This window comes from Cricetulus griseus, assembly GCF_003668045.3.
Source record: "Cricetulus griseus strain 17A/GY chromosome 1 unlocalized genomic scaffold, alternate assembly CriGri-PICRH-1.0 chr1_1, whole genome shotgun sequence".
In the NCBI taxonomy this organism is placed as follows: domain Eukaryota; kingdom Metazoa; phylum Chordata; class Mammalia; order Rodentia; family Cricetidae; genus Cricetulus; species Cricetulus griseus.
In genome coordinates, this window is record NW_023276807.1 from 94,690,350 (window position 1) to 94,702,360 (window position 12,011).

The window sequence follows — 12,011 nt, forward strand, 5'->3', positions numbered from 1 at the left end:
ATAAACTTTAATCTTAGTAATGTTTTCAATGTGTCCCATAAGTTTGGGTATATTGGTCTTCATTCTCACTGAATTCTAGGAAGTCTTTAATTTCTTTTCTTATTTCTTCCTCGACCTAGGAATGATGGTGCAATTGCACATTGTTCAATCTCCATCAGTTTGTAGGTTTTCTGCAATTTATGTTGTTGTTGAATTCTAACTTTAAATCATGGTGATTTGATAAGATACAGGGGGTTATTCCATTTTTTGTATCTGTTGAGGTTTACTATGTTGCTGATTATGTGATTTATATTGAAAGACCCCTGCCCCTTAGCCCTTTCTTTCTCAAGTTTGCCTCCTCCTCCGGTCGGCGGCTTCCCTCGATTCCCACCCCCCGACGGCCTCCACTTCCCCCGCCACCTGCCGCACGCCCGGCCCGAGGACGAGCACCAGGTGGGCCGGCACGAGAACAAACACCAAGTAAGCCGGCCTGGAGCCCTGCCCCTGAGCCCCCGCCTGATGAGAAACACTCCGTCCCAAGGTCTCCGCCCCCAAGGTCAGCCATCAGGAAGCGGAGGGGGGGAATTGAGTCTGTTGTACCAGACACCAGACACCAGACCTTGAGAATATGCTGATCTGGAATGGCTCTGTGTCTCATTTGAACCATCCAATAGAAATGATTCTGTATTTCGCCTCATTTGAAAGACTCTGTGTTTCACCTCATTTGAATAACTCTGTACTTCGCCTCATTTGAATAACCCTGTATAGCGCCTCATTTACATTGACCAATGGGAATAGCTCTGTACAATGCCTCATTAGAATTATCCAATAGAATCCCTGCTCCTAGCTTGCACCTTTTTCCCTATATAAGGACCCCTTTCCCTTGGCTCGGCGGCGCTTGGCCTCACAGAAGCTAAGTCGCCCGGGTACCCGTATCTCCAATAAAGCCTCTTGCGGTTTTGCATCCAAGTTCGTGGTCTCGCTGATTCCTGGGTGCGGGTCTCCTTCTATGAAAGTACCTCTTCGGGGATCTTTCAATATTAGAAAAGGTTCCATGTGGCTCTGAGAAGAAGGTATATTCTTTTGTGTTAGGATGTAATGTTCTAAAGATGTCCCTTAAACACATTTGGGTCATAACTTACTTTAGTTTCTTTGTTAAGTTTCTCTCTGGTGGTCCTGTCTAATGGTGAGAGTGGGTTGTTGAAGTTTCCCACTATAAGTGTGTGAGGTTTTATGTGTGATTTGTGTTTTGGTAACATGTCTTTTTAATAAAGTGGATGCCTTTGTATTTGGGGCAAAATGTTCAGAATTGAGATATCATCTTGATGTATTTTTCCTGTGATGAATATGAAATGACCGTCTTTGTCTTTATTGATTGATTCCAGTTTGAAGTCTAATTTATAAGATATTAGGTTTTCTATACCAGCTTGTTTCTTGGGTCCATTTGATTGGAAAATCTTTTCCCAATCCTTTATTCTGATGTAACATCCATCTTTAAAGTTGAGTGTAATTTTTGTATGCAGCAGAAGGATGGATTCTGTCTTCCTATCCTTTGTGTTAGCCTGTGTCTTTTTATAGGAGAGTTAACAACATTGATATTGAAGGATATTAATTTCCATTGATTGTTAATTCTTGGTTTTTTGGATTTTTTTGGTGGTCTTATTGTCTGGATTTCCCCTCTTTTTTCCTTTGGCTTTAGGGTAAAATGGGATTATCTATTGCCTATGATTTTGTGAGTGTAGTTAACTTCCTTGGGTTGGTGTTTTCCTTCCAGAACTTTCTGTAGGGCTGGATTAGTGGATATGTATTATTTAAATCTGGTTTTGTCATGGAACATCTTGTTTTCTCCATCCATTGTGATTGAAAGACTCTCTGGGCACAGTATTCTGGGCTGGCATCTGTGGTCCTTTAGTGTTGGTAGAATATATATCCAGGACCCTCTGACTTTCAGTGTTTCCATGGGGAAGTCAATTGTAATCCCAATAGGTCTGCCTTTTTTATGTTACTTGTCCTTTTTCCTTTGCTGCTCTTAATATTCTTTCTTTATTCTGTAGATTTAGTGTTTTGATTATTATGTGGTGAGGAGACTTTTTATGGTCTACTCCATTTGTTATTCTGTAAGCTTCTTGTACTTTCATTGGCATGTCTTTCTTTAGGTTCAAAAGTTTACATCTATGATTTTTTTAATATGGTTTCTGCACCTTTGAGTTTAGTTTCTTCAACTTCTTCTATTCCTATTATTCTTAGGTTTGGCCTTTTCACAGTGTCTCATATTTCCTATTTTGTGTTAGGGATTTGTTGGACTTAAGATTTTCTTTGGTCAATGAATATATTTCTCCTAGAGTATCTTCAACACCTAAGATTCTGTCTTCCTTCTCTTGTATGCTATTGGTTATTCTTGCATTTGTAGTTCCTGATCATTTACCCAGCTTTTCTATTTCCAGCATTCCTTCAGACTGTGTTTTTTGTTGTTGTTGTCTTTATTTCAGCTTTAAAGCCTTGAACTGTTTGAATTGTTTCCTTTACTTGTTTAGTTTTTTTTCCCCTTGGCTTTCTTTGCAATGGTTAAGAGATTTGTTGATTTCTTACATTTTTTGGTTTTTCTTTTTCTCCATTTCTTGAATTTTTGTTCATTTTTCTTCCATTTCTTTGAAGGATTTTCTCATTTCCTCTTTGAGGGCCTTTATAATCTTCCCAAAGTTGTTTTTATGCTCATTCTTTTCTGCTTCATCTGTGTTGGGTTGTTCATGTCTTGTTGGTATAGAGTCTCTAGGCTCTTGTGATGTCATATTGATCTTTCTGTTGTTGAATGTGTTCTTATTATGTTTTCTTCTCATTCCTTCTTCTGGTGGGTGCAGGTGGGGTCTTTCCTTGTCTTGGTTGGTATGGGTCCAAAGTTCTCTTGTGGTTGGTGAAAGCGGGTCCAATACTGCGATGGCTCTCCCAGTGAGTGCAGCCAGCCCTGAGACACTCCCTTTCCTAGTGGTGGAGACAGGACTATCACTGCAATTTTGGCAGGTTGTGGATGGCTTGGCTTGCCAGGTTGGGTCCAACTTCATGCAGTTCCCAGGCCAGGAGACCACAAGGAGGGTAAGTAGAAGTGGGGCTGGGGACAGTCTGGTGCTCATCTCTTTCCTGTGGATGCAGACTGGACAAGCACCATGATGCCTTCAGGCTCCAGATGGCCTGGCATGTTGGGGTGGGTCCAACTGAGACCACAAAGTGGGCAAGCAGAAGGTGGTCAGAGACAGGCCCAATCTTTCCTCTTCCACACATTCTTTTATTTTATAAACCCTTCAAGACCAACTTGTCCTGACTAAAATATTCTTGGATGTGTGAACTCCCACTCTAGCAGGTTTACTTACAAAAAGGTAACTTTGGAAATAGAATAATCTTAAGGTATATGAAGAAATTAGAGGCTGGAGAGATGGCCCAGCAGTTAAGAGTACTGCCTGCTCTTCCAAGGTCTTGAGTTCAATTCCTAGCAACCACATGTTGACTCACAACCATCCATAATAGGATCTAATTCCCTCATCTGGCATGCAGAGCACTCATACATAAAATACATTTAAATAAGTTATGCAAGCAATTAGTTTGCATTTCCTACCAGTTCATGTTTCTTGTAAAACACATGCACAGAGTTAAAGAGCCCCATTTCAAGTAAAATCCAAATGATTGGCAGGAAAAGCCAGCAGGTGTTCAAAATGATTGACAAGAAGAAAATAGTTGTTTTTTTATCTGATTACCATATAATTCAGTACTCCTTTTTTTACCAGTTGTGAAACTTAATGCTAATTGTCAATTTGCAAGAATCTAGACTCTCCTAGGAGAAGGCCCTATGGCATACCTGTGGGAGGTTGTCTTGGTTGCTTTGAGGTAGAAATATCTGCCCACTGTGATGAAATGGTTTGCTGGTTGTCTTAACTGGAGAAGAGCTGAGCAGCTTTATTTGTTGCTTTCTCCTTCACATAGTTTTTAAAATTCAAAAGCACAAACAACAATTGCTTGATTGTTTCCAGGAAATTCTTAGTATGATTTCTGGGATGACAGAAATATATTCTGTAGTTTATTTCTAATGTGAGGTTAGTTGAACAAAGATGACCAAAGCTAAAGCAGAGATCACACACATCATTCATCCTTTCCTTTCTGCATATATATGTCCATTTATATTTGTGACATAGAACATTGGAAAGATAGAGGGAAGGAGGGAGAAATGGAGAGAGGGAGACAGAGAGAGGAGGAAGAGATGTTGTTGGAAGAGGAGGAAAGAAAGAAGAAAGGGAGGGAGAAAAAGAAGGAGAGGAAGAGAAGGTAATGGACAATAACTACCTATTTGTGAGTTCTCCAGCAGGGTTAACAAAGTGAAATTTTGTCTCTGGTGCAATGGGCTTGATTGTGGGCCAAGAGCCAAATGGAAAGTAATGAGAAGAGGAACTTGACATCTTGTGGGAGTAGAGTAAGCCATAAATTGGCAACCTGAGCAATGCTGTTTGGAGGGGGTGCTGACAGCGCCCTGGCAGAAGCAACGTGCTCCCTAGGCGAGCAGGGTGCCACAGACACCATCATCCTTCTCTGTATTTTCCAAGAGTTATGAGTCCAGATCAAACAGTGAAGGCAGAGTAAATGCACTCGTCCTCTGTTGCTTCATTTCTTTGCTCATTCAGTTGCTCAGGCAATCAATACATATGTATGAATCCCCCAGACAGTGCATTACCTGATTGAGGTTCAGATATTTTAAATGGATTCTAAGCTGCTGTTCAGCTCCTTAAGAATATTAAAATCCAAGAAAAAGATAGGGGTGTTAAACACACCTATATATTCAGTTACCATTATTTGAAATCCCTTGGCCATGTAAACTAAGATCATTTCTAAAACATGCAACTAGATGTATACCCATCCCAGAGGGTATGCAAAGTTTTCCTTCACAATGAGAAAATTCTTTCTCAGTTAATTGGCACATAAAAGTTACTGCCCTTTGTATATTGCTTTGGATTCTGCAACTTTGATGACTGTATTAGATGTTGTTTCTAATTAAATTGTTAGATTCTTTTCCATATACAACTAGATTGGCTGAAATTGAGCTATTTCCCATCTTCCTTATCTAGTCATACCTGTCTGTCTTTCTTTTTGCCTTATTGTTCTAGCTTAGACTTGAGGTACTGTATTGACTATGAATACCATAGCAAGGCAACCTTGCCTAGCTCTGGATCTCCAAGGACATGTTTCACCCTTTCTCCATTTTGTATAACTTAAACTATAGGCTTGTTGAATATAGACTCTATTGTGTTGCTGTGTTCCTTCCAGCCATGGTTTCTTCAGGGATTTTGTCACGAAGGTATATTTAATTTTTTCTTGTGTGTATCGTGAAGACCATGTGATTTCTGCCTTTAACTCTCATCATGCAGCATAACATCAATTGATTTATGTTAAACCATCCTTTCACACTGAGATTACAATCTGTGAGGAGCCAGCTCTGGTCAGATATAAAAAGTCCTTCTTTACAGAGGCTGGCGACCTCCATGCTAAACCGCCAATTAGTCAAGCACCCCACCCCTTAGGTTAGTGTTTGAGATAACCACAGAAGGTTCCGGACACCTGCCCTGGCCTGAGAGCAATTAACATTCATTCCTCCCCCCACTTCCTCTTTCTCTATTTCCTCCTTTCTCTTTAAAAAACCCTTGTTATCAATAAAATTTAGACCTTGACAAGGACACTGCTTGGTCTGGCTTCTTCTTTCTTGCCCATTATTTTCAGGCCTGGTCCACCTCTGACCCACAAATTACTGGAGCCCCACTGCCTGGGGCAACAATCAACATGGTCATGCTAATAATTTTTATTGTCAACATGAATGGATTTGGCATCACCTATAGGATGCATATCAGGATGGCTATGACAGTAGTTTCAGAGAAATTTAACTTAAGAAGAAAGACTCACCATGCACATGGGCAGAAATATATATATATATATATATATATATATATATATATATATTCTCCACTGATCTTAGCATTGGAGCAAGCACCTCCTCACCAAAACCCTCAATGAGACTTGAAGCTTAAAATTATTGTCAGCTTGTCCTGAAGGTACAACACTTTTCACCAGAGCCATCTGTATTTGAATGTATTACTTACCAAACGCAGTCCCTGCTTCCCCATCAGCAACTATGGAGCCACATGGTTGAATCGTGTTTATTTTGGCTTACTTCCTTTCAGCGAATCACTTTGTCTTTGCCTCTGAATTTTTCATGTACCCTGACCTATATTTGTGAATTTCCAATGCTTTTCTTCAATCTCTGCCTGGAATAGTCCTTTTTCTTTTGCTAACTAACTTTTCTCTGTCACAGTCAGGCAGTTTAACCCAAACTGTGATTAGTTAACAAACTCATCTATTTCTCCATTTTCCACAAAGATTATAGAAAGTGGTGAGGATATCAAATCAATATTCAATAGATTTGTTAATTTTGGGGTTTCTTGGTCTAATAGTATATGCTTCTGCTGCTTTTATTAATCCATCAATTCACTGTGTTCCTCAAACACTTACAGTGGTCTCATTATCTATGACTTTCAGTTGTTCTTGAAAAAGTGCTTGTTGTGCCTGGATTTTCTTCAAATAAATCCCATTAAAAGAGTAATCCTTTACAAATACTGTAGTTCTGATATGTCACCACTGTTTCACTAGAGAATTTCCAATATCATTTCTGATTTTCATAGTTTGGATCATCATGATGATAATTTTGTGGGCATCCTGCTACATTTTTCTCTCTCATGGTCTCCCTTTCTTTCTTTCTTTCTTTCTTTCTTTCTTTCTTTCTTTCTTTCTTTCTTTCTAGTTCAAATTAGAAACAAGATTGCTTTACATGCCAATCCCTTCTCCCTCTCCCTCCCTTTCCCCCAAACCTCCCCCCAATCCCACCTGCCCTCCCACCCCATCCACCTTCCACTCCCCAGGGAGGGTGGGGCCCTTGACTGGGGCTCCCCAAAGTCCACCACATTATCCTGGGCCGGGCCTAGGCCCTCCCCCATGTGTCCAGGCTGAGAGTGCATCCCTTCACATGGGATGGGCTCTCAAAGTCCCTTCTTACACCAGGGAAAAATACTAATCCACTACTAGGGGGCCCCTAGATTGTGGAGGCCTCCTCATTGACATCCATGTTCAGGGGTCTGGATCAGTCCTGGGCTGGCCTCCCAGACAGCAGTCTGGGGTCCATGTGCTCCCCCTTGTTCAGGCCAGCTGTTTCTGTGGGTTTCACCAGCCTGGTACCAACCCATTTGATCTTCATTCCTCCCTCTCTGCAACTAGGTTCCAGAGTTCAGTTCAGTGTAAATCTGTAGATGTCTGCCTCTGCTTCCATCAGCCACTGGATGAGGGCTCTAGGACAGCATAAAAAGTAGTCATCAGTCTCATTATAGGGGAAGGGCATTTAGGTTATCCTCTCCACCATTGCCTAGATTGTCAGTTCGTATCATCCTTGTAGATATCTGGAAATCTCCCTAGTGCCAGATCTCTTCTCAGACCTATAATGGCTCCCTTTGATATGGTATCTCTCATCCTGCTCTGCTCTATTCTTCCCCGAACTCAACATTTCTGCTCCTCCATTTCCTCCTCTCCCCTCCTCTTCTCCTTCTCTCATTCTGGCAGCTCCCTCTCCCCTACCCTCATGCTCCCAATTAGCTCAGGAGTTCCTGCCCTTCCCATTCTCTGGGGTCCATGCATTTTTCTCTTAGAGTCCTTCCTGTTTCCTAGTTTCTTTGGTGAATTGGATTGTAGGCTGGTAATCCTCTGCTCTATGTCTAAAATTCATGTATGAGTGAGTACATACCATGTTTGTCTTCTTGTGACTGGGTTACCTCACTCAGGATGGTTTCTTCTAGTTCCATGCATTTGCCTTTGAATTTCAAGATTCCATTGCTTTTCTTCTGCTGAGTAGTACTCCATTGTATAAATGTACCACATTTTCTCTTTCCATTCTTCAGCTGAGGGGCATCTAGGTTGCTTCCAGTTTCTGGCTATTACAAACAATGCTGCTATGACTTCTATGAACATGGTTGAACATATGTATTTGTTGTATGAATGTGCTTCTCTTGGGTATATGCCCAAGAGAGGAATTGTTGGATCTTGAGGTAGATTGATTCCCATTTTTCTGAGCAACTGCCATACTGATTTCCAAAGTGGTCTTACAAGTTTGTACTCCATGGTCTCCTTTTCTACTGTCAAGGATGTTTTTAAGTAGAGAGAATTTTAATGGTATTTACATCCCTCCATCTTCTGCATGAGTATTCACCATCACCAAAGTAATTCAAACACTAAGGTAGGATTCCTTTCATTTCAATCATTTAAATTACATTACTAAGGCATTATGTGTTTGGAAGGAATATTTTAATTCCTATAGCATATACAATATAATTATCTATCTATCCATCTATATCTATCTATCTATCTATCTACCTACCTATCTATAAGATATATTCATACGTATGCCAAATTCATGTATAATAATATGAAGACATTTAGGATTATATATTTTCCTCTTACATTTCCTTAATTGTATTCCACAGACCCTGACATGCTTTGTTTTCATTTCATTCAAATATAGACATAAAATTTCCTTCAGAATTTCTTCAGTGAACTATTCATTATTCAATGCTGTGTTTTTTAATCCCCTTGAGTTTACTTTTTTTTTTCAGTTTCTGGTTCTATCAATATCTAGCTTTAATCCATTGTACTCAGTACAGCATGCTATTTCAACCCTCCTGTATTTGCTGAGGCTTGCTTTGTATTCTAATAAATGCACTTCTGAGAAAAATGTGTTTTCTTTAGTGTTTAGGTGGATGTTCTATAGATATGTTAGTTCCATTTGATTTATGATCTTCTTCAACTCTTTTTTTTGTCTATGTTTTCCTGAGGTAGTGGATGACTTATCTACTCACTATTACTGTGTTGCAGTTAATCTATGGTTAATCTATGGTTTTATATCATATGGAGTACATTTTATGAAATTGGGAATCCTGTGCTCTCTCTCTCTCTCTCTCTCTCTCTCTATATATATATATATATATATATATATATATATATATATATATATCCTCAATTAGCTGTTATCTTAGTCAGCATGAAGGGACATGCTTCATTTATTTCAACTAGATTGAGTTTGAAGTCTAGTTTGTTTGATATTGGAATAGCCTGTTTATTTCCTTGCATGGAGTACTTTTCCCATCTTTTAACCTTAAGGTATTCTTTATGTTTGATCATAGGTGGGTGTCTGTGTCTGTGTGTCTGTGAACTGAGACTACTAATGTCCAGATCTATTATAGAAAGGTTCACATTAATTTTTTGCCATTCTGTTGATTTTGTGGTGCTTTTGGGAGTGCAGTTTTGACTAATTCTTTCATTAGTGTTTATATTTTTCCTCTGTGACCTCTTAGATTTGTTTATCCTTCTCTTTAGTCCTAAGAATCCCTCCAGTGGCCTCTGTATAGCTGGTTTTGAGTTCATATCTTCTCTTAGTCTGTTTTTAATTGCAGATTATATTTTAATTTATCCTGTAGTTCTAATAGACAGCTTTGCTGGGTATTATCTTCTGGATTAGCAGTTGTGACTTTTATGAATGTGGAGTGTGTTTTCCAAGCCAATCTTGTTACAGAAGTTTCTATTGACCAATCAGCTGTTGTCCTAATGGTTCTGCCTTATATTTGATTCAGCTCTTCTCTCTTGTCATTTTCAGTACCCATTCATTAGCTTGTGGATTCAGTGCTTCAATTATAGGAGGTCATGGGGAGTTTCTTTCCAGGTCATAGTTATGTAGTATTTTGTGAGAATTTTTGTTTTTTGTTTGTTTGTTTTGGTTTTTCGAAACAGGGTTTCTCTGTGTAGCTTTAGAGCCTATCCTGGTACTCGCTCTGGGATTAAAGTTGTGTGTCACCACACCTGGCTCTGTGAGAATTTTTAAGTATCTCTTTTTCTATAGTTAGGAATTTTCTTTCCTATGGTTTTATTAAAAACACTGGCTGTGCCTTTGGCTTGGAATTCCTCTTCTGTTTCCATAATTTATAAGTTTGGTGTTTTTATAGGGTTTCAAACTTCCTCTATTCATTGCATTTGTTGTTTGATTTGGTGGTACAGTTCTCCTGTCTTGTGTTCAGACCCCAATATTCTGTCTTCTATCAAATCCATTCTATTTGTAAGGCTTTCCACTGAGCTTCAGATGAGATTGCCTAGGTTTTTCATATCCTGATTCAGTTTGTGTTTTCTTTGGTATTTTATCTCCTTATTGAATTTGATTTTCATTTCCTGAATTGTCCTCATTATTTCACTCAGCAGTTTGCTTGGGATTTTTCAACTTCAATAATTTCATTTCTGTCCTATTAAATTTGCCCGATGATTATTTGTGTTCTATTTGACTGCTTTAAAATCATTGAACATGTTTATATTTGTTCTTTTGAATTCTATGTCTTGAATTTCATAATTGCTGTTCCTCTTAGAGAACATTTCTATGGGTTTGAATTCTGGAAGGGACATTTTGTCTTGGCTTATTGCAGTATTTGCGATTTTGTATTGGGTTCTAGGCATCTGGATTTAGGATTTTTATTGTCTTTTTCATATGAATTATTAGCCCACCTTACAGGGATAATCAGGCAAACTGGTAGTGGGATGAGGGTTTGAGTGAATTTCAGGAGTGGAGCTCAGGTTAAATGTATTGAGGTATTACAGTTTATGGGGCATCTTGTGTTGGAATCCAGAGTCTGAACTTTTGAGATGCAGGAAGCCTCAGGGTTGGGGCACACATGGACTGCATGGATAACTGTGGCATATGTGCCAGGAGGCACAGTGGGTTAATATTCAGGGATAGGGTGAGATCTTCCTCTGAGTTCTAAGCCTGAATGACTGTGAAAAATGACAAAGAGACTAAAGACCAAGGTCTGAGGAAGTGACAGAATCTCTTCCTGGTGCCAGGCCAAGGAACAGAAAAACAGGAATCGTGTATTTATGGAGGTGAATGGTCCAGGGGGTCAGACCATTGCTGAGGCCCAAGAGACCACATTGAATGACTGTGGCACCTGAATTCTAAAGCAAAGCAAGACTTCAGTCTGTTTTTATGACATAATAAATCTGTTGATTTTATTTTTCAATTAAAATTTTTATACAACATAATTTGATGGGCTGTCCTCTCTCCCAACTCCTCCCATTTCTTTTTGCACCTCTCCATCCTCTTTGTTCCTTTTCTCTCTGTCTTTAAAGCACCCCCCTCTTGTAAAGTGAAAATCAAATATAAACAACAATGACAAAATCAAGATTAAAATGCCCAAACAAAACAAAGCAAAAAGCCCACAAAATACACTGCCAACTACCAGGCATGGGGGCTGCCCTAGAGAGTGGCTAATATCTAATATGACAGCATTTTTTTTAAAAAAAACAATTTTTCCTGTTTGTAAAGGAGTATCAGCTGCAAATAGATTCTTGGTTGAGGTGGGAGCCTGTGTCCACTTTCCAATAACAATGGCTTGAAACTTTTCAGGTACTGTGCATGCTTCCACTGTCTCTGTGAGTTTATATGCCCACCAGTCATGTTGTGTCTGGAAGATATTAGTTTTTAGAGTTAACCTTGTCTGTCTCTTAGAATTTTTCTGTCTCCTTTTATGTGTAGATCTCTGGTCATTGAGGGGAAGAGTCAAGACACCTCATTTAGGCCTGAGAGCTCCCAAATATCTCACTCTCAGAACACTTTCTAGTTGAGGATCTCTGTGTTTATTCCCATCTACTACATGAAGAAGTTTCTCAGATGAGGCTTGACAAAGACTCTGATTTACAGGTATATGAATATGTCATTGGGAGCCACTCTGGTGCTATGTTTCTTTAGCAAAATAATAGAAGTAGGTTTTCTCCTAGGCTCATGACTTTCATGGTCACTTTAGCAGTGTCCAGTAGGGGTTCCATCTCATGGAGTGAGTCTCAAACCCAAATTTTAAAGAAGTGGTGGGTTATTCCCATACCATTTGTGCCACTATTGCACCAGTATATCTACAGGTAGGTCATAG